This window comes from Lacerta agilis, chromosome 15 (genome assembly GCF_009819535.1).
Source record: "Lacerta agilis isolate rLacAgi1 chromosome 15, rLacAgi1.pri, whole genome shotgun sequence".
Lineage (NCBI taxonomy): Eukaryota > Metazoa > Chordata > Lepidosauria > Squamata > Lacertidae > Lacerta > Lacerta agilis.
Window position 1 is genome coordinate 32,034,724 of NC_046326.1, and position 22,390 is coordinate 32,057,113.

Sequence of the window (22,390 nt, forward strand, 5' to 3'; positions counted from 1 at the left end):
CTGAAGGTTTCCTTCAACATGCTCGAATCAACTCTGTTTCTTAAAAGTAACCCCCTGTGTATCGGAGCTGTTTCTGGTTATACTTAAACAAGGAAAGGAAAGCGCTCTGTTCATGCTCAAGTTGTCTGCCTGCGTGTATGTTTCAGAAAACATAACTTCATGTATGATAGCTGGATAGCTCAGTCGGTGGAGCATGAGACTCAGGGCCGCAGGTTCGAGGTCCAAGTTGGGTAAAATATTCCTGCATTGCAGGGGGTTGGACTAGATGCCCCTTGGGGTCCTTTCCAATTCTGTGATTCCATATCAGACCTGGCCATTCATTGGGGTGGGGACACGCCCCCTGTACGTGCTTGACAACGTGGGGGGGGGGGGAAATAACCATGTCTTCACACGGAGCAGAGCTGTCCCTGCCTGGTTAGGTACGCGCTCTGCACATGCTCAGGGGCGTCTTTTTTGCTCTTTGTTTTGAAGACAACCCCCTTCCTACCGCTGGTGTGTGACCGGGGGGGGGGGCGAGAGCCGGCTCGTCACATGACCTCTCCTTCTCCGCCTGCCGGGCCCTTTAAACCCTTCTCCGCCGAGCGAGTGGGAGGAGACCGGGGCCGGCTCGGAGGCACCGGCGGGGGCGCCTCTTCCTCGCAGCGGGAGCTGCTGCGCTCCGGTAGCGGCTCGCCTGCCCGCCCCAGCGCTTCCCTTCCGTCCTTGCACCCTGGTGCCGACGCCGCCGGGCGAGGACCGAGCCCGGGCGGACCCGACGCTCCTTCCATGCCTCTCCAAGCCCGGTAAGCGCTGCGCCCTCGCCGCCTCCCCCTTCGCCCTCTCCTCCTCCTCCAGGGAAAAGAAGCAGCAAAACCCGCCGCCTTCTGCTGCTGCTTTTCCGTGGTCCCTTCCTCCTCCTCTTAATCCCAAGATTTCGCTCTTTGCACGAGCGGGAAGGTTTGCTGGGGGTGGCTCGAAGGAGGGCCGCGATTTCAAGGAATGGTGCTTTCCCCCGATCGTCTCTTTCTGCAGTTTTTTAAAATTTATTTTAATTATGGCTTTCTCATTAAGAATCACGTGTGTGTGTGTGTGTGTGTGTGCTTTTAAGGGCTGTGCAGGGACCCTGATCTCTGCTCTCTCCTCCACCCCTCCCGATCAGATTGGTTTGTAACGTTGTGAGGGTTTGTAAAAACGCAAGCGCGAATGGGTGGTCTGCTGGGGAAGTAAAGCAGCCCCCCCTGGGGCGCCCCCTGCGGGGTTTGCTTCCTGCTGGGTGTGTTGCAAACGCTGCCTCCTTAAAATAACAAGAGGTGCACATCTGGATTGTGCAGCTGTGTGGGGGCTCCCCGCCACTTACACACGCATGCACGCGCGCGCGCCACCACCTTCTGGGGTGCAAATTGGTCCTGAAGAATTTGGCCCTTCTGTGTGTTTTGCACGTGTGTGCGTGACAGCTATTTAGGGGGGGGGAAAGATCCACACAAATCCCGCTTGTAAATTTGCATTGCCTCTTGGAGAATCGCGAGGTGTTGCCTGTGTGTGTGTGTGTTTGTGTGCGTGTGCATGCATAGGCGAAATATTTAGGGAGAAATATGTTTCCTCCTCCTCCCCCCTCCTTTTCGCTATGCCTGTTTTGTTTGCAATTTATCGGTGCTTTTCTCTCTCGGGTGGTGATCGTGTGTGCGAGAGAGAGAGAGAGAGATTCCCTCCCACTCCCTCCTTTCTCTTGCATATTACAATGCCGTACACACACACACACTGCCAGATCGACGTGGTTTTTTGTGGTTTTATTTTTTATTTTTATTTTTTTTGCATCCTGAGTGGTGTTGCGTGAAGCGAGGACGGCGATCTCCTGGGAATAATCCATATTCTATGAACCTGCCAATCCTTCCTTCCTTCCTTCCTTTAATGAGATCTGGGAGACGGAGCACGACGGCTGCCCCCTCCACCCCGACTTGCAATTATTTTGCAAGGAGACCCGTGAAGGGAGGAGGCCTTTTTGCAGGGGAGGGGGCCGCTGGGTTGCCTGCGTGCTTTCCTCCCTTTCCACCTACACCTGCGTGGGCAGACTTCAGGTGCGATTAACCAGACAACCACAGGTTCGGCTGCAGAAATCCGTATCTGGGACTGCCCAGTCTGCCCACATGTAGTGTGAGAATTGGGTCAGAGTGGTTGTAGGGTCCCCTCCTGCCTCCTTCCTCATCAAATGACTCAGGGGAGCAAGGAGATTGTTCTCTGTGGGGTGGACGTGTGCTCCAGATATGGGGCAGGGAGGCTCCTTGAGCAATCCACTGACCCTTCCCTTTGCCCCCTGCACTTCTTTGCTTCCCAGTCTACAGCTCCGTGCATGAATGCTTTGCCATTATGGTGGGGTGGGTGTGCAGAAGGTGCAATCGCAAGGCGTGTGTGTGTTTGTGTGTCTCCATGTGTGTGTGCTCTGCATGCAAAACATTCCATCTGTGTCAAAGGTGGAGGACGCTTCTGTCTTTGCTGCCAAGGCGAAAACCCCACCAAAGAATTGAGGGCTAATGGCTAATGGCAACCCTTCGCCTAAGGGGTGGGGGGTGGGAAAGCTTTGTTTGGGAAGGATGGGAATGTTGTGAGGAGTCTGAATTTGCCCCTTGATCGTTTCTATCACTGCATCTCTCATTCTCTGGCTTCCGTTTGTCGGTTACACTACTGTACTTGGAAGCGTGTTTCTATATGGAGTGAGCTTTTGGTTTCATTCAATAATGTGTTTCTGGCCTAAACCAAACGGGGTTGGGCCCTTGTGGGTTTTTTTGGGTTGTGTGAGTTGTATATGCTCTTGAATACATCCCTCAAGTGTGAGGAGGCAGTGAACTGAGGAAGGGCTTGCCCTTGTCTTTCTAAACATTAAGGGCAGTGATTGCCTAGTGAAAAGGAATCCTAGAACTGTAGAATTGGAAGGGGCCCCCAAGGGTCATCTAGTCCAACCCTCTGCAAATACAGGAAGCATCCATGACAGATGGCCACATATAATGGGGCAAAACCCAGTGCTGCTTCCTGATGGGTGGTTCCTACCATTGGCAGGACATTAGCAACAAGAAAACAAGATCAATAATGATCTTGACTGGCTGCTGGTTGTGGAGGGATGCTTAATTCCTCCCCCCCCCCACATACACAAACCGCCATCAGTTGGGAATGTATTGCTCCTGTCAAAATGAGCTTGTACATGTGTTGATTGATCTCAGAAATGAATTCCTGAGTGGCAGCCCAGTCCCTCCCTAGCTTCTTGTAATAATTTAGACAATGGGACCAAGATTTGGAAAGGTTGGGTAGGCAGCTGAAGGATTTGCTCTCCTCCCAAGTGCATTACAATTTATATGGATGCATTTGCAATTCCTTTTTCCAAGGAGCTTAGAGGTGGGGGGGGTGCATGTATTTCTATCAATCTTCCCCCCAACCTCCAACCTAACAACAACCCTGTGAGGTTGGCTCAAAGTTACCTGAGCTGGGCTTTGTGGCCATGTGGGGATTTGAACCTGGGTGCCATGGGCCTAATCCAGCAGTCTCTTAAACCAGGCTTCTCCAAGCTAGTGCCCGCCAGGTATTGTGGACATGGGCTCTCATCAGTGAAAGATCAGTGTATGTACACATTTTTTGTGAATGCAGCCGGCCACATTCTCAGCATACATTTAAAAGCATTACAAAACTACTTTAACTAGCCATGGATTCCCCCACTGGGCCATGGAGCTCACAGTAGTAAGCTAGCCAGTCATTCTCTGAACCTAACTTGCCTCCGAGGGAGTTCGTTGCACGGATAAAATGCAGGCAGGCCATGCTTGAACTCTGAGGAAAGGCATGATTAAAAAATAAAAATAAAAAATTAAGAAACTGAAAAATGCATGTTATCAACAGTTCAGACTATACCTCAGCAGTTGCAGTGTATTTGCAGGTTTAGTGTTTGTGGATTCCAGATGCATCTTCTTGTCTCTAGCACATATGTTGGATTAACGCCTGGGAGAGACCAGGGTTCAAACCCCCACTCAGCCATGGAGCTTCCTGGGTGACCTTGGGCCAGGGTTGTTGTGAGGATAAAGGGAATTATAGAATCTTAATTGTAGAGTTGGAAGGTACCCCTTAGGGCCATCTAGTCCAACCCCCTGCAATGCAGAGAGAACTATGTGTGCCACCATGTGCTCCTTTGGAGGAGAGGTGGGATACAAATGTGACATATAAGCAAATATGTGTTTAGCTCCTGCTCTGAGGCTTAAGTGTCCCAGGATGCCTTGGGAGGGGAGGCTAAATCCCGAAGAGGGATGAAAGTTTTAAGAAGGTATTTCCCACTCCAGGCAAATTCTGGGACAAGGGTTGCCAGGGATATTGTCCAGAGAGTAGAGACCACCGGCTTAAATGTAGCTGCTGTTACTAGTAGGTAATGTTACTTGTTATCAGAGCAACGATTCCACATAGCTGAAATCAGTTCATAAAAATGTTCAGTTCTGTTACCGTTGCCTTTAATATAGAGCTGCCATACGTCCGGATTTCCCCAGACATTACTGGGATTTCAAAGGTGGAATTGACGTCTGGGATGCTCAACAGTTTTGGGATGTCCTGGTTTTTATTTTTTGGAAAATGGCAACCCTACTTAAATAGGGATTAAGGGTGGCAGTCAGCTGTACTTGGAACACATCAGTTGGAATGAATGAACAGGACTAATCTAGGCCCTTTAATTTCAATGGATCTACTCTGAGTAAAACGTGCCACCCAGAGCTCTCTTTTTGTCTCTCATCACAATACATGTGTTAATTAGATCTCCAAATGCCAGGATGCCTGTGCTTATCGCTAACAACTGTTTTGCGAATGTTAATTATAGCTGTTAACTCTGGCTGCTATTAAAATATAGCCTATATAACTCGGGGTAATGCTGCATGCATCTCAAAAAGTGGACCACCATCCATGAAAGCTTGTTCCAGGGATGGCTACTTCATGGCCTCCAGATGTTGTTGGACTCCAAGTCCCATCAGCCTCAGCCAATACGGCTGTCAGGAATGATGGGATTTGGAGTTCAACCATTTCTTGAGCAGCACAGGGGTCCCCCCCCACCTCTCCTTTTGCCATGATACCTTTGGTGCGTCTTTTAAGCTTTGTGGAAAGGACCAGGAAGCTGCTTCAGGCTTGAGTCAGACTGTTATTCCATCTAGCTCAGTACTGTCTGCACTGACTGGCAGCAGCTCTCCAGGATTTCACGGACACCCCCAGCTCTACCTGCAGATGTTGGATCTGGGAATTTGTGTGCAAGGCAGATGCTCCGTTACTGAGCTATGGCCATGAAGGATGGAACAAGCTAGTTTCCTCCTCTCTCCAGATGCTGGGACCTGAACCAATGTATTCAAGTTACAAGGAGACTCCAACTAAACATCAGGAAGAACTTTTCTGGCAGTAAGAGCAGTTCGACAATGGAACAGACTCCCACAAGATGTGGCGGACTCTCCTTCCTTGGAGGTTTTTAAGCAGAGGCGGGATGGCCACCTGTCATGAACGCTTTAGCTGAGATTCCTGCATTGCAGGGGGTTGGACTAGATGACCCTGGGGTCCCTTCTTTCAAACATGGCCAAGGCGGCGCCCCCTATGGAAATGGGTACCACTGAGGGTAGATCAAAACCCTTTCAGCCTGGCAGTGAGGGGTTGTTGGGGTGGGGTGGGCTCGCCAGGTGAGCCTAGCAGGAACCTGTTTCAGCTGCTGCCAAGCCCAGTATGGGTCAAAGCCAGGTCTGCCGGAGACACCTTCTGCCTAGTTGTGAGGATTAGATAAGGAGGGAGTGAACCATGTGCGCCACCTTGAGCTCCTAGGAGAAAATGGTGGTATATACGTTGTTGTTAAATTAAAATACAACACATAAAAAGCAGCTTTAAAAAAGTGAAGAAAGAAAGAAAAAGAATAGTAGATCACTTCCGAGATATACTATAATACAGTAGGTTAAACATTGTAATTGTTTGCTGTTAGCAATTGTTAATTGCAGTGTTTAACCTACTGTATTCATAAATGAGTTCCAAATTTCATTTCACTTGTCCATGCAAAGCCTAAATCTATAAGCAAATCTGCTCACAGTGTAGACAGGTCTTCAATCCGTTGAAGAAGAAGAGTTTGGCTTTGATATCCCACTTTATCACTACCCTAAAAGTAAAAGGTAAAGGGACCCCTGACCATTAGGTCCAGTTGTGTCTGACTCTGGTGTTGCGGTGCTCATCTCGCGTTACTGGCCGAGGGAGCCAGTGTACAGCTTCCAGGCCATGTGGCCATCACTACCCTAAGGAGTCTCAAAGTGGCTCACAATCTCCTTTCCCTTCCTCCCCCACAACAAACACTCTGTGAGGTGAGTGAGGTTGAGAGACTTCAGAGAAGTGTGACTATCCCAAGGTCACCCAGCAGCTGCATGTGGAGGAGCGGGGAATCGAACCCCGTTCACCAGACTACGAGTCCACCACTCTTAAACACTACACCACACTGAATGAATGGTGTCATGCATTTATCCTTTCCAGTGCTGCAATGGTGGTATAGACATGCAATCAAGAAATGAAACAAACGAGCAAGTTGCTCATGTCCCATCCATTTCAGTAGGTCTACTCTGAGTAGGACTTACAACTGGACACAACCCGGAGTGTCCAGTGACACCCAGCTGGGGAGTATTTGAGATTATATCGGAAGGATTGGGTGGTGAAGCTGTAGCACGATACCCGTGGCAGAGAGGACCGCTTCGCATGGGAAGGCATTTCTGTGCAGGCTGCCGGGGATCGCGGGAATTCCTGCAAGGTGTCTTGTTTACTTTGCACCGTTGAAAGTAATTAGCAGCAAGTGTAGCAATACTGCAGCTCACATGCTGTATGTAATTGAATTTCCCAGCTCGGATTTGTGTTAGACGGCAGCGCTGTTAATATGGTATAGATTTGCATTTCCCATAATTCCTCAGCCAATTTAGGACAATTGGCTGTTGTTGCAAAACAGGGATGGGGAACCTCTAGCCCCAGGGGCCAAATAGGGGCGGGATCTTCTGAGCGCTCCGTGCCAATAGTGGGTGGGGCCAGGGGCAAAAATGGGTGGAGCAATGGACATAGATAAAACTTAGGCTAGTTTGTGTGTACACACACCCACACACCCACACACCCACACACACCTCTCTTATCCTCAATTCAGGCAAGCAGGTGCCTTTCACAAAATTCAAGGACACATCCCAGAAAGTAGATCCCGCAAGCCTGAAGTCTGTCTGCCCCTGATTTAGGCCGCTTGGGCATGTCTAGGTAATTTGCAAACACTCCTGCCGACTCTGTGGCATGCACAAGATGCAAATTTCTGTTCTGTTTCCTTGCTTTTTATCAGGAGAAGGAAACGGAATGGATTGTCGAGCCAAGGGCTACGCTTGCTTACTCAGTCGCTGGACGAATTCCTAATAGGGCAGCGGATAAAGAATCTGAGAAGGTTTTATTGCCTCCTCGGACAAATGTTTCCTAAGCCTTGAGTGACAGACGGAGCCTTCAGCCAGTCTGGGCAGGAAGTCAAAGCTTGCATTTAAGGGAAGGCGGCGTTGACTGTTCAGCAGGGAGGGGTGAAACGCCACTATTTAGTTGGCATTAAGAAAGAAAAGAAACAAAACCGAACCAGGAGCTTCCTGACTGGCTCGAACAGGAGTCGACAGAGACAGCCAGTCTGATGTGCTATTTATATTATATCCTATAGATCCCCATTATGCTGCTGCTGCTTCTTCTTTTTTAAAAAAAGTTTGTTCCCATCTCAGGGAGGTGGGGAAGGAATGCTGCTCACCCAGAGACAAAACATTGCTAGTATTTCATCCTCCTCAAGCTGCATCTCTGAAGTGCCCATGCTTGGAAATAGAAGTCATTGGCAGGGCTGTCATCCAAGTAAACTAGTACTGATAGCTAGCGGAAGCAGAAGCTTATGGGAAGAGGCTATAGCACACTGGTTTAGCACATCCTTTCCACACAGAAGGCCCCAGGTTCAGTTTTTGTCACCTGAGACCACAGGAAGCTGCAGCCTGTCAGGACAGGCAATACTGCACTAGGTGGACTTGGTATAAGATGGTTCTTATATTGCAACCACTGTAGGCTGCAATTTATTTGTTGCATTTGTACCTCACCTTTTTCTGCAAGGGGCTCAAGGCGGCTGACATCATTCAACCCCTCGTTTATCCCCACAGCAACCCTGTGAGGTAGGTCAGGCCGAGCGGTAGTGAGCGGCCCAAGATAGGCTTCATCCTTGGTCTCCTACAACCTGGCTCTTTGAGAAGCTCAAGTGGAAATGCATATGCTTTGCATGCAGAAGATTCCAATAGCCCTGCCTGTCTCTTGGCAAAATCAGAACTTGAACTCTCAGCGTGGTGGGAAGTTTTAAAGGTTTTATATAAGAGGTCTGTGCAACGTTCCAGTATGGGTTTACGGAGCTGCAAATTCATAAGGCACAGCAGAGATCTGCAATACGTCACCTGGTGTAAGCTGCGCTTTCCTTTTGAAAACAGGGTAGGCATATATATTTGCATAGCTGGTGTCCTGCAGAGGCTTGGCATGCAAGATTTGTTTGTGTTGGTCCTGTTGCCTCCATGTCCTTGGAGGAGTTTTCGGAGCCATCTTGCCTTCGGACTTATCCCCAAGCACCTTTCCAGAAAGGGATGGTTCTTCACTGGAAGGCAACTGAGACAGTTCAACAGGTGGGGAGGTGTTAGGACACGGGTATCTGATGACTTGGAGGCGAGGCATTTTCTTGACAACCTCCGAGGCCCTTCCCCGAGATCCAGGGCTTCATCTCTCTATCCACCGCGCAAGCGTTAGGAATTTGCCAGGCACGTTTTGCCACCTGGCTACGAGCCACCTGCAACCAAGTGAAGACGCCTGGGTGCCAGGATGGCGCCTGACGTCGCCACCATCTGGAGGTGCGTGCCTGGAAGATCCTTGGTTTTTGACTGTTTTCACGCACTAGCAGCACACCCTGTAGAATTCTATCTGTTTTATTTTATCTTCACAATCAGAATGAATTTCAGGAACCAAAAGATCCTATTGAAAAATACAACTTTCTAGCTGCCTGGGCCCCCAAATGGCAACTAGGCATTCTCTTTTGGCGGCTGTAACCTCGGTTTAAGGAGCCATTTGGCGCCTAGCTTATAGATCTGAGTTTCCACCAACCGATGTGGCGAATTTTAAAAGCACTCTGCAAGCAAAATCCCTGGGCCACCAACTTGGCTGGCTTTTAATGGGTGTTTGGCATTTTTTGAGGGGGGGGGGGAAGGTTTTATCAATGACTGATTGTCAGCATGGCTAGGTTACCTCCAGTATTGGAGGCAATATGCCTTTGAATCCCAGTTACTGTGGGGATCACGAGTGGGCATGGCAATTGTCCTCCTGTCCTGTTTTGGGCTTTCTAGAGGTATCTGGTTGTTGGCTGTGAGAACAGCTGGTCAGAAAGAAAGAAAAAAGACAGAAGAAGAAGAGGGCGGCAGGCAGATGGAAAGGGGGCAGTCATACCCATAGTAAGAATGTGGCCCCCAACAAGGAATGTGTGGCCCTGGAGAGGGGGGGAAACATTGCCTACTCCTACTTTTAAGGGATATAGCCTGGCGTCTCCGTTGCTGGCCTGGGAGGAAGTGAGGTCTCTTGCCACACCACTGTGGTGGTGTTATTAGAGGTGAAAAGGCACCGTTCTCCAAGTTCTGCTCCCTCCTCCATTAATGAGGCGAGTGGAAACTCTCCCAGTGCTGCAATATCCTGTCGTGAATCCTGTTCAGGAGGTGATGGAAGAGGGGTAACATTTATAATAAATTCAGAAAATGTCACCCAAAATGAACAAGGGGACGGAGCGACTCCTCTTTTTAAAAATAAAAATAAAAAATTGTTCATTTGTTAGTCACTTTATCTTGCCCACGGCAACCCAAAAGCAACGTGCAGTCTTTCCCCTATGAGGAAAGTTTGCAGCATTTGGGGACTTCCTGGTTTAGAGAAAAGGTGAGCAAGAGGCGACATGATCGAAGTTTGTGAAATTACGCATTGCATGGAGAAAGCAGGTGGAGAAATGTTCGTCCCCCCATAACGCTAGAACTTGTGGACGTCCAATGAAGCCGAACGTTGGAAGATTCAGGGCAGAGAAAAGCAAGGACTCAGTGGATTGTTAAACTATGGAACTCACTCCCACAGGAGGCAGGGATGATGGCCACCAACTTGGATGTCTTTAAAAGAGGACTGCACAAATGCATAGAGCACAAATCATGCACAAATGCATGATAGAGAACGAGGCTATCGAAGGCTACCAGGCATGATGGCTGTGCTCTGGCTCCACGGTCAGAGGCAGCGACGCTTCTGAATATTAGTTGCTGGAAACCATGGGAGGGAAAGCCCAAGAGGCTCAGTGGTTTACACCACAGTGCCACCCCCGTCCCCAGGTGTCAATGTAGCCCAGGGTGGCTGCCTCTGTCTTAATCCAAAGGCAATTTCCAGGGTGAGGGAAGCCGAGTTAGGTCATATTCAAACCATACATTTAAAACATTCTTATACTCCTTTAACATGGGAACTATAGTTTGTTAAGGGCTGTGAAAGTTGTTAGGAGACCCACCCACCCCCCTCACAGAGCTATGGTTTATAGCAGTAAGTGTAGAATCATGAGCACCGTTTTTCTTAGGAGTGAGTCTTTGGGGATGCCGCTATCCGTACCTTGAACAAAACTGGCGATGTTCAAATTGCCCTGGGAGGGAGCCAGCTCACAACCCAATTGCTGGCCGCCACCTTTTTCTGTATATCTCTTCAGGGAATCGTGGCCATTTAGCCATTTGGGTCTCCTTCCTCTTTTTCTCCCACCACTCCGCCTCCATGCTCGCTAATGAAAATGTCAGTCGATGGCTGGGATTATATACTGCTGTTGCATTAGCCCAGTAAGTGGTTGACATGAACGGCGCATTTCTTCCCCTCCCCCAACTTATGGCTGGACAATCCATAAGTCGCTGAGCTAAAAACGCGTCAACTGCACCACATCTCTAGTTGCTAATAACACTTCAGTTGTGTGTTGTCCAATTCCTCGGGGGGGATGTTTGCTGCTCTGATACTTTGCAACAAAGTTGGGAAACCTCACATCAAGGGGGCAAATGCGGACCTCCAGTTCTCTCCAAATGGCCCTCGGAACTCTTCCTAAGCGGCACCCATCAATGAAGCCTGCTTTGAAACTGCTTTGAGTGTTTTTACCTGCCTGGAAAGTGTCCTCCAGCTCTAAGAGGTGTGTATGTGTAGAAAGCGGCCTACTGTACAAAGGTAAAATTTGCATGTGGCCCTCAGAAGGTCGCCCAACAGGGAAAGCGGCCCTCTAGCTGAGAAAAGTTTCCTCAGCCCTGCTGTAGAGAGATGGCTCTTTGTGAGTTGAAATTTTCTGAAAAACAAAATGACAGTTCCTGTGCCTTGTTATGCAGGTAGGTGGAGGTGGTGGAGGCTTCAAAAATTCTCCCAACTTTAGGAAGTTGTTCCATGAAAGGGAGGCTTGCACAGCAAAGTTATTATCAATCAGAGCTTGGGACACCCAGCCCGGGGGGTGGGGGGTGGCGCTTGCCTGGCCAGCTTGGTACAAAACAGAGAGATGACTGTTTGCTTGACTGGAGACAGATTGCAGATGGCAGTGTGAAAAGGCAGCCTTGCAAGTTTCAGCCAAAGGCCTCAAGAACTATAGCAACGGGGTCATTTTGCCCGGGGCCTTGCTTCAGCAGAAGGGGCTTCTCAGAAAGACCTTTTTGGCTTACGTTCTCTTCCTCTCTCTCTGTTTGCCCTCCTCTCTTTGCACTTCTATAATCTTGTTTTTACTCTTCATGCCATCCTTATTTGGCTTGGCAAATGGGGGATGGGGAATGGGTACCAAGAGGATCCCCTATCTAAGGTTGCCAGACCGCTAAGCTGACCTGAAGACTCCAGATATGCTTGGCCCCCTTCCGGTGGCAGGGAGAGGGGTTGAATCTCCAGGTGAGCATGAGTTACCTCTAAAGATTTTATATATATATAGAACAGTATGCATGCAATTTGCAAGCTTTAGCGTGGCAGAAGCTGGCTGAAAATTATTGCAGATTTTCTGCACTGTCTGCCCTCCTCTGCTCCCTCCTCCCCTCTCCCAATTAACCTCCATCTCCAGGGCTCAGTAGTGGGAGGGAGCGCAGAAGAACAACCACAAGGGCCCTGCCCCATGACATCACCAGGGGTCACCCCAAGGTCTCAAATTTGGGCCCTCGAATCTCAAGAGGGATCATCCCTGACCTTTGGTTGTGCTGACTTCTATGGCTGATGGAAGCCTGGGTTCAACGTCTGTGGGGAGGACACAGGCTTCACTTCCCTGGCCCTATGATGGAAGCTTACAAACAGCCCTTCTTTAAACACACATATAGTCCCTGTGTCATGATTGGCATCCCCAAACTCGGTCCTCCAGATGTTTTGGGACTACAACTCCCATCATCCCTAGCTAACAGGACCAGTGCTTAGGGATGATGGGAATTGTAGTCCCAAAACATCTGGAGGGCTGAGTTTGGGGGTGCCTGATTTGCAGCAACTCACAGGAAGTAAAAGGTAAAGGGTAAAGGTACCTCTGGCCGTTAGGTCCAGTCGTGGACAACTCTGGGGTTACGGCACTCATCTCACTCTATAGGCAAAGGGAGTCGGCATTTGTCCGCAGTTTCTAGGTCATGTGGCCAGCATGACTAAGCCGCTTCTGGCGAATCAGAGCAGCAAACGGAGACGCCGTTTACCTTCCCGCCGGAGCGGTACCTATTTATCTACTTGCACTTTGACGTGCTTTCAAACTGCTAGGTGGGCAGGAGCTGGGACCGAGCAACGGGAGCTCACCCCGTCTGAGGGATTCGAACCGACGACCTTCTGATCGCCAAGCCCTAGGCTCTGTGGTTTAGACCACAGCGCCACCCGCGTTCCCTTCTAACTCACAGGAGGGAGGGGCTTTAAATTACAACCCATGGTTATCTCTTCTTCTTGTTCGTTAACCATCTCTGTGTAAAGCTTGCATTTTATTTCATTGAGGAAAGAGGTGCTTTCAACAACAACACCCCCTTTCCCACCCCCTTGCCATTAAATGGTGCAATCCTAATTGCTGCTGTCTGGATTTAAAAGCCCTCTGGGGCATCAACAGCCCCCTTTTTCTGCAGGCGGCCACAGCTTCTCTTTCTCTCCCCCAAACCCTTCTTTCCCAAAAGGGCTGCCTCCCCCCCTTAATGCTTTCATGTCAGAGGCTGATGAAAGAAAGCACATTTTCACTAATGATCAAGACCTGCTTCTCCAAGTGTCTCTTTCGAGTTTGATTCCAGTGAGGGCCTTTGAACAGTTGTTGGCCTCATAAGGATGAAAGGGATGTATGTGTGATGCCATAGCGGGAGTTTTTTCCTCTTCTCTATCTACATGCCAAGGATGGTTTATCATCCTCCCTTATCTGTGGATGTTTCCAGGCTGTCAGCATTTTGTGAGATGCAGCTCAGCTGCATTCTGGAAATTCTGGAAATGTAGGTTTGTGGGGTTAAAGTGGATTAAAAGCACGCTGTTCGCCCCTGAGCCATGAACCCACTTTTTCTTTCAAAATGACTTTTCCCAGTGGGGAAATGTACTGAAAAACGTGGAATAAACTAACAGCGAACGGGAAGAGACACCCCACAAACAAACCGGGACGGAATCTCCTTGCCATTTGACCTCCCAACAAGCAAATTGGAACAAAGGCTCAATAAAGACTAGGTGCAGGCTATCCTTTGTGATAAGAATTTTAAGGACTTAAATACAGAATAAATATTCATAAATGCACACCTATCTAAATATATGAACCACGTGTCTGAAATGGTAGGGGAGAACAATCCTGAAGCCATGTTGACTTTCCCAATGAGCTCAAATTTTCCTCCGCAGTAAGGGAGGCAAATGGGGAAAGCCTTCAGCAAATCCTGTCTTAAGGGCTTATTTGTTCCTGAATAGCGTGAGCCTATGACCTGGATTCAGGAACTAAAGTATTAACCATCACAAAAGAAAGGCCAGACTGCCCAGGTAAATACAATCAGTAACCATTATCAGGTATCCTGGCAAACAGGATTTCTGCTGTAGATCGCCTCCCTCTGTGATGTATGCATGATTTTTTTGGGGGTGGGGTCTTGCGCTACAGGGTGGGCAATTTCAAAAGTCTGTACAGGTATAAGGGCTTGCGCACCATTGTTCAGGGTTCTCCTCCTTCCTGCGCGTGGTGAGTGGGGATCCTATTGCAACAGTTCCTTGAATAAAGACCAGGCTTACTAGCCACTTTGCTTCTCAATATAGTCTGGTTGGCCTCTGTTATTTTCTCCTATCGATAGCGAACCCACCTATACAGGCTCCGGAATACCCCATAAGGGAAAAGGAGCAGTTTGTCTTATAACACTTTGTGCAAGCAAATCAGGGTGAAAGCTCAGTAAACCGGTTGTCTGAAGGAACCCTGTGTTCCTTCCCCTAGGTTGTTGGTTGTATCTTGGCCTCTCTGCTTTCTGCAGGCTTGTCCTATAATGATTGTCATTTGAGAGCCAGTGTGGTGTAGTGGTTAAGAGCGGTGGACTCATAATCTGGTGAACCGGGTTCGCGTCTCCGCTCCTCCACATGCAGCTGCTGGGTGACCTTGGGCTAGTCACACTTCTCTGAAGTCTCTCAGCCCCACTCACCTCACAGAGTGTTTGTTGTGGGGGAGGAAGGGAAAGGAGAATGTTAGCCGCTTTGAGACTCCTTCGGGTAGTGATAAAGCAGGATATCAAATCCAAACTCTTCTTCTTCTTCATCTTCTTCTTCTTCTTCTTCTTCTTCTTCTTCTTCTTCTTCTTCTTCTTCAGCACTCTTTCTGGGTGCACTCAGTCTTGGGGGAATATTGCAATAGTTTTCCTAATTCTAATGCACTTTTCATACTGCAGTACCTGTTGAATTATGGAACTCCGGCTTGTTGACTGATACATATCGGTATATCATGCTAACGTTTGACCACATCAGTGGGTGTGGTGTGACACCACAATGAACATCACTGGGCAGTGTCAGTACTTCTCCCCCCCCCCACCAAAGCCTTTACGCACATGTGTGTTTCCCCGCTCCCCCTGAAAACAGCAGGGAGGAACTGTATGCAGGTCTGCCACTCCAGATTTCATCACTTTAGTCACATGACTTTCCAAATTAAGTGGGCTGCAAACAGATCCCCACCCCACCCCCGGAATCAAATAACATGGAAATGACCAGTACTGTTTTTCTAGAAAAAGAGGTGCCGGAATTCAGTGTGAACACCTCCCTTGTTCTCTTATAATGGCAATGGCGCCCATCTGCAAAGTAGGGTGCATGGGCCCCCCCATATGAGTCGACCAATCCATGTTGGAACCATAGCTGTCAAGTTTCGGATTTGAAAATAAGGGATCAGCAGTCTCACCTATCCCGGGGACAGTCACATGTCAGTGGTGGGCGGAGCCAGAAGCAAAAGTGGGCGGAGCAGCAATGAAACTCCAAGTGGGCTCGGGCTCAGAGCGGAGCAAAGAGGAGGGCAGCCAGCAAAGAGGAGGGCAGCCATGTGCTCCGCGCAATGGAGCCCCATTGTCTTCTTGTCTGATCCCATCAAAACAGCACAGGAAGCAGCAGCTGCTCAAAGGCAGCCAGGCTCCGCCCGCCAGCTAACCCTATTGGCCAGCTGAGGGGCTCGCTGGCAACGGATAGGGGCTGATGCAGGGGGAGGAATACACCCCCCTGTAAACACAGGAAATGGCTCCCACTTGCTTTGAGGGCTGAGGCTTTTCTCTCCAAGTAGGCGAGGTCTTCCCACCCAGTCCCTGGCCAGATGGGGAGGAGCGGCTTCCATTAAAAACGGGGAATTTAAGGGAAATAAAAAATAAGGGAGAGCAGCGGGAAACTCCTTAAAATAAGGGAGAATCCCGGGGAAAACGGGATACTTGACAGCACTGGTTGGAACTGGGGCAGCACCCTTGATCTCTAGCAAATAGTCACCAGGGGCAGGCCTGTGTGAGGCATACAACAGTAGTCCAGCCCTAAGGTTACAAAGGTGCTAACATTCGGTCTTTTTAATTTTTTTTACCCGAAAGGCTCACCCTTGGTTAAAATACAGTCATACCTTGGTTTTCGAACAGCTTAGTTCTTGACCATTTTGGCTCCTGAACGCCGCAAACCCGGAAGTGACTGGTCCGGTTTGCGAACTATTTTTGGAAACCGAATGTCCTATGCGGCTTCCGATCGGCTGCAGGAACTTCCTGCAGCCAATCAGAAGCTGCCCTTTGGTTTCCGAACATTTTGGAAGTTGAACGGACTTCCAGAACAGATTCTGTTCGACTTCCAAGGTACACCTGAAGTTTCTTAGTTCACTGAAAAACATCAGTAAGAAAAGGGTGTGTGTTATCCGTTGGGTGTTTTCGCTCTGTTGCCCCAGGGGGTCAACCAGCTGAGCTTCTAATGGATGAGTGAATCCCATCCATCACGTCGACCGACCCGTCACCCCAGCAATATCTGAAGGGGAGGAATCGGGGAAAGATGGGAAGACCTTCTGTGTATTAATGTAGAAGGAAGAGCTGATCTCTCAACGTCTTGTGACCTGGTTGGCTAGCTGTGTCTTGTCTGATGGAAAATCTGCCTGACAAGAAAGAGTTCAGCTGTCACTCTTGCTTAGTTCCAGGAGTAGAAAGAGGTGTGGAACAGCAATCGGGTGGTGGGTGGGAGTATGCCGAGCTGAAACCTGCTGTTAGTTGTTACCAAGGGGTCTCCTAGGAAAAGGGTGACTTGCTTTTTTCCAGCTGAGGGCTGCACTGACCCACAGTTGACTCTGAGGGCCATGTGTCAGAGTGGGTGTGGCCAACTTTATTATTATTACTATCATTATTTAATTATAGTTGGGGGGGTTGTTTTGGAGTGGTCAACAAAGATCTTTTCATATCATAGCAGGGACCTATGGGAGTGGTCAGTTATTATTTTTAAATGATTTCAACTTTTTTTTTAAGATAAATGGGGGAGGTTGGGTATTGACCAGTAAGTCAATGAAAACCAATAACAATAACAACAACAGTAAACAGTTTACAGTTATACCCAAATTAAAATAACCACCAACCCCAACTAAACATTTAACTAACACCAACCCGACAAAAACATAACATAGGAACCAAAATTATAACAATTTAAAACATTGTAAAACATTTTAGCCAGTTGCCCCAACCCAAGAGTTGTTCCAGCAATGTCCCTCCGGGCTCTTTTAGCTGTTCAAGGTGAGTCTGGGCTCTGCCCCCTAGGCCAGGTGGAAATGGGCCTTGCAGCAGGGAGCGGTCTTCCTTCCGGCACTCACGGTGGCAGGTGTGTGGAAGGTTCCTAAGGTTTCATCCAGACTGACACCCCCCCCTTTCCCCAAAAAATGCATTTGAGTCAGCCGAGCTACATCTGCCATCATCCCTGGCCATTGGCTGTGCTTGCTGGGTTTGATGAGAGTTGCAATTTAGCAGCATTCACAGTTGTATTGGGTAGCTTGTCAAAACACATCCATATCTGTATGATGGCGGAGGCAGGTAGGAAAGGCAGTGAAGGAGCCCTGGAGGTTGCTTCTGCTTTGCATCAGCAAAATGTCATTGCCACTCTGAATTCCCTTCCTCACTAGGCTCTTTGTAAGTTTGTTAGCCGAACCTTGAATGGTCCTCCTCCTTCCTCCCCTCACTTCACGCTTTTACCTAGATTTTTGTCTCATGGGCTTCAGTGCCTTCTTTTTGCCTGGTCAGCTTGGAAGGTTATCCCCGGTCAAAGTAGGGGTGTGTGTGTGTGTGTGTGTGTGTTCATGCCCCCCCCCAATTGCTGATGCTTCACTCTTTGCATTTGAAAAAAAAAGGTTTCTGGAGAGCTCTGTGCATTAATGATGATGACATTTAAAAGCATTTTTTGTTCCAGCACTCAAGTTAGCATTGACCCCTGGAAAAAGGAACGAGCATATGTTTATGTACAACTCTAATGTCATGTGTACAGGCAAATTGTCTTCTCTCTCAATTAAATCTACATTGTTCATGGAAGCTCTTTCCAGGCAGGGAGACTGCGCATGAAACATGGTCGACCCAGTGCAGGGCAGCTGTGAAAAAGGCAAATTCCACACTACAGATCATTAGGAAAGGAATCGGAAACTGCTGATATCATAACGCCATTATACAAATCTATGGCCCTACTACTTGGAATACTCTGTACTGTTCTGGAAAAGTTAAAACAAAAGCAACCAAAATGACCCAAGGGGTTAATTCTGACTCCCCTATGAGGAAGGGTGGCAGCATTTTGGACTTCTTAGTTTGGAGAAAATGGTGACATTATAGAGGTGTGTAAAATTATTAATGGCATGGAGAGAGTGAATAGAGCAGGGGTCAGCAAACTTTTTCAGCAGGTGGCTGCTCCACTGTTCCTCAGCCTTTGTGGGGGGTGGGACTATATTTTGGGGGAAAAAATAATGAACTACCAGTAATTCCAATGCCCCCCTGTAAGGTCCTCTGCTAGTTGCTCATGAGTAACCAGGCAAAACTCCGACTTTTCCTTTAGCAGTTTTATTGTGCATACTATGTACAGTGAAGAGCTAACAAGTTCATGTCCGTATCAAATGTCGGCAGAATCCGGGAATGGCCCCTTCCGGTTCTGACCCCAACAAAAGAGTTTCGGTATACCAAAACCCTGCCTTCCATCCTTTCGTTTCACCCCTCGACGCCTTTGGGGCGATGGAAATCGCGTGCCTCCTTCATCGCCCCTTGGGCTAGGGGAGTGCAGGGTCTCTCCAGCATCCTCAGAGCCTCGACCCTCCATCCCCTGAAACCCACTGGAAGCCTCGCTGTTCCCTCCGCTGCCAGAGGAGGTGCTGCTGGTCAGGTGTGGCCGGGGCTCTCTGTAGCATCCCAAGAGCCCTTCCACCACCTTGCGCTGTGCCGGGGACAGTTCCCTGACACCCACAAATAACCCAGAGATGCATTTTAAATAAAAGGACACATTCTACTCATGTAGAAACACGCTGATTCCCGAACCGTCTGCGGGCCGGATTTAGAAGGCGATTGGGCTGGATCTGGCCCCCGGGCCTTAGTTTGCCTACCCATGGAATAGAGGAAAGCTTTTCTTCCCCTCTCCTAACGCTAGAACCCGTGGACATTCAATGCAGCTGAACGCTGGAAGGTTCAGGACAGATAAAAAGGAAGGACTTCTTCCTGCATCGCAGAGTTAAACTGTGGAACTCCCTCCCACATGAAGCACTGATGGCCAGCAACTTAGATGCCTTTAAAAGAGGATTAGATGAATTAATGGAGGAAGAGGAGGCTATCAATACTGACTAGCCACGGTGGTTGTGCACTGTCTCCGGAGTTGGAGACAGCAAAATAAGCCTTCTAAGCAACACCAGTTGCTAGAAACCGCAGGAAAGGAACGTGCTCTGCTTGCAGGCTTCCCACAGGCATCTGGTCGGCCACTGTAAGAACAGGAGGCTGGACTGGATGGGTTGTTGGTGTCATCCAGCAGGCTCTTCTTATGTGGTCAAGGACCATGCACTTTGGTGGTGCTACATAAATGAAGTTTGCAAAGTCGCCCCTGAAAGATCCATGCGACTACGTGTGGTTGGGCCCAATCAGATCTGCCCTTTGATGCCTCTCGCAGCTTCTGACTTTCTGAGGACTCTCCTCTCTGGAGTCACTGACATAACCAGGGCTTGAATTTGTGCGCTCTGCATTATTTATTGTTTGCCACATCTTGGAATACTGGAGCGTCTTCTTTATTAAAAATAGTATCTGGCAAGGACAGCTCTGCATTTGAAATAGCCTGACTCCTTTTTTATTAAACCTGTGGAACTTAAACCTTTTCTTTTTTTGTAATTTTAAAGCATATATTTAATAAAGGTCTATTTTAATTTTAATTTTTTTAAAAAAAGAAAGAAAGAAAAGGCTTTAGGAAAAAACCGCACCTCTGTCAACATTACAGTGGTACCTCGGGTTACAAACACCTCATGTTACAAACACTTTGGGTTACATACTCCGCTAACCCGGAAGTAGTACCTCGTGTTAAGAACTTTGCCCCAGGATGAGAACAGAAATCGTGCGGCGGCAGTGGGGGAAGGCCCCATTAGCTAAAGTGGTACCTCAGGTTAAGAACGGACCTCTGGAACGAATTAAGTTTGTAACCAGAGGTACCACTGTATTAGTTGTCTGACAGTTACCTTTTCACCAGTGGGGGCATGCATCACATGAGATTCTCCAACATAATACTTTAATTGGGTTTCTTAAAAAATAGCTGCCTTGATTTGCCAACAGGGATAAGCTGACAGGCAAAGGCTTTAACCTCAGTTAAAACTGGCCGTAATGCACCTTAAAGCATCAAACAAGCAAGCATAGTAAGTAGCCAGGGAGAATGGGAGTTGTAGTTCAGCAATATCTGGAGGGCCTTGGGTTCCCCACACCAGATTTGCAAAGCTAGGGGCATATTCCTGGCATCATCATCATCATCATCATTTTATTATTTATACCCGCCCATATGGCTGGGTTTCCCCAGCCATTCTGGGCAGCTTACAGCACATATAAAACATAATGAAACTTCAAACATTAAAAACCTCCCTGCCTTCAGATGTCTTCTAAAAGCCAGGTAGTTTTTTATTTCCTTGACATCTGATGGGAGGGCGTTCCACAGGGAGGGTGCCACTACCGAGAAGGCCCTCTGCCTGGTTCCCTGTAACCTTACTTCTCGCAGTGAGGGAACTGCCAGAAGGCCCTCCTTGGAGCTGGACCTCAGTGTCCAGGCTGAGTGATGGGGGTGGAGATGCTCCTCAAAGCCATACTGGGGGAGGGTGGCTTGGGGAGAGTCCTGGAGGACAGAGAGAGAGACTTGAAGAGCCACAGCGCCTGTGCCTGAAGTTCCCCAGCCCCTTCGCTATTCTTGCCCTCTTCACACACGTAATGCGCTGATAAAAGTTTTTGTTTATTGCTTTGATAGCTTGCCTTTCCTCCAAAGAGCTAAGGGTGGTGGTGTACACGACTCTCTTGCTCACCATATTATCCTTACAACAACCCTTTGAGGTATGTTAAGCTGAGAGTTGGTGGCTACCTAAGGGTCACCCAGTGAACTTCATGGCTGAGGTGGGCAGGTGGGATTTGAACCCTGATCTTCAAGGTCCAACAACACTCTTAACTGTTACACTGGCTTAATGCTCATTTTTGTGCATTCACACAAGGGATGTATTCCCCCTCACCTCTCTTAGAGCTTTTGCAACTGAAGGTTACCTGAGGGGTTGCCTTTCCTCATATGAACCTGTCCAGTTGCTACCCACCTCTGCCCCAGTGGATAGCCTCTTCTGCTCACCTAAGAGTTGTTTTCTGGCTTGGCGAATTAGCATTTGCGAGAGGAAAGTGACCCCCAAATTCAGCGCCGTTCTTCAGTTTGAACAATATCTTTCAGCATGAACTTATAGTGTTTATTTGATACAGCATTTATCTTCCTCAATCGTGCTTTTGATACTGTAATTTTATATTGTGAACTGCCCTGAGATCTATGAATGAATTAATGTAAATAATAATACTAATACTAATACTAATAATAATAATAATATATCAGCCTCTGTAATCCAGCTCTCAGTTCTACCAGTGTCTGTGAGGTGGGTGGCACCAGAGGTTAACCCTCCTCTGGGAATACCTTCTTCCCTGAAACATCTACTCGTTCCATCTTTGGTTTAGGTGCCGGGTGAAAACATTTTCTTTCATTTCCTTTTTGCTCAGGCTGTTTTATGCACTTGAGGGTTCATGCTGGCACCCTGATCTTACTTTATCGCTCTGCTTTGTCTTGTTTTATTGTAAATCCGTTGACTTGTTTTTAAACTGTGACTTTTATTGTTTTGTCATGAGCTGCTCCAAGAAAATTTGCTGAAGAGCAGCCTGTAAATATTTCAAGTGAGCGAAGCAGAGATGCAGAGGCAGTGGGGGAGAGAGGCGGCCAGAACCCCTGAAGGAAATTGAATGTAGCAAGCCCGGCCAACCAAATTGATTAATAAGGCATTTCCAAAAGGCAAGAACAGGGGTGTTGTTGCAGAAAACAGGAACAGATTGAGCAAAATAGAGGCTGTTCCTGGTAAACAGTGACAGTTGGGAGCCTGTGTGACTCACACATGCCTGCCTTCCCCTTCCAGCATTGTGGAGAGGTGAATGTGTGTTTGAAGCCTCAGCACTGAAACAAGAGGTCTCCGTTGTCTGTTCCAGCATACAACAGATGTTTCTGGACATCTTTTGCCCAGAGACCTTCTCAGTGCCGACTAGTTACTCCTAATGCTTTATGTCTGGCACTTACTGGTTCTTCCAAGGCACTCCAAGCCATAATAAAATGTTTGGGGTTTCTCTGTTGCTTTACGGCGGATCAGCCTCAAACCGATGCCAACCAGTGGCTTTCCTGATCACTGCCAAGAGCT

At 48.3% G+C, this 22,390-nt stretch overlaps 1 protein-coding gene across 3 annotated transcripts in view; it reads left to right on the forward strand.

The window, feature by feature from the left end:
• Positions 1-556: 556 nt before the first annotated feature.
• SH2B2 (SH2B adaptor protein 2) overlaps positions 557-22,390 on the forward strand; it is a 43,084-nt gene continuing 21,250 nt past the window's right edge. Inside the window, exon 1 of one of the 3 annotated variants that reach the window (XR_004427958.1) lies at positions 557-782. The gene's annotated coding sequence lies outside the window, so the exon portion shown is untranslated. The remainder of the gene's footprint in view (positions 783-22,390) is intronic. The other 2 variants (XM_033171765.1, XM_033171766.1) reach the window with 2 other exon arrangements.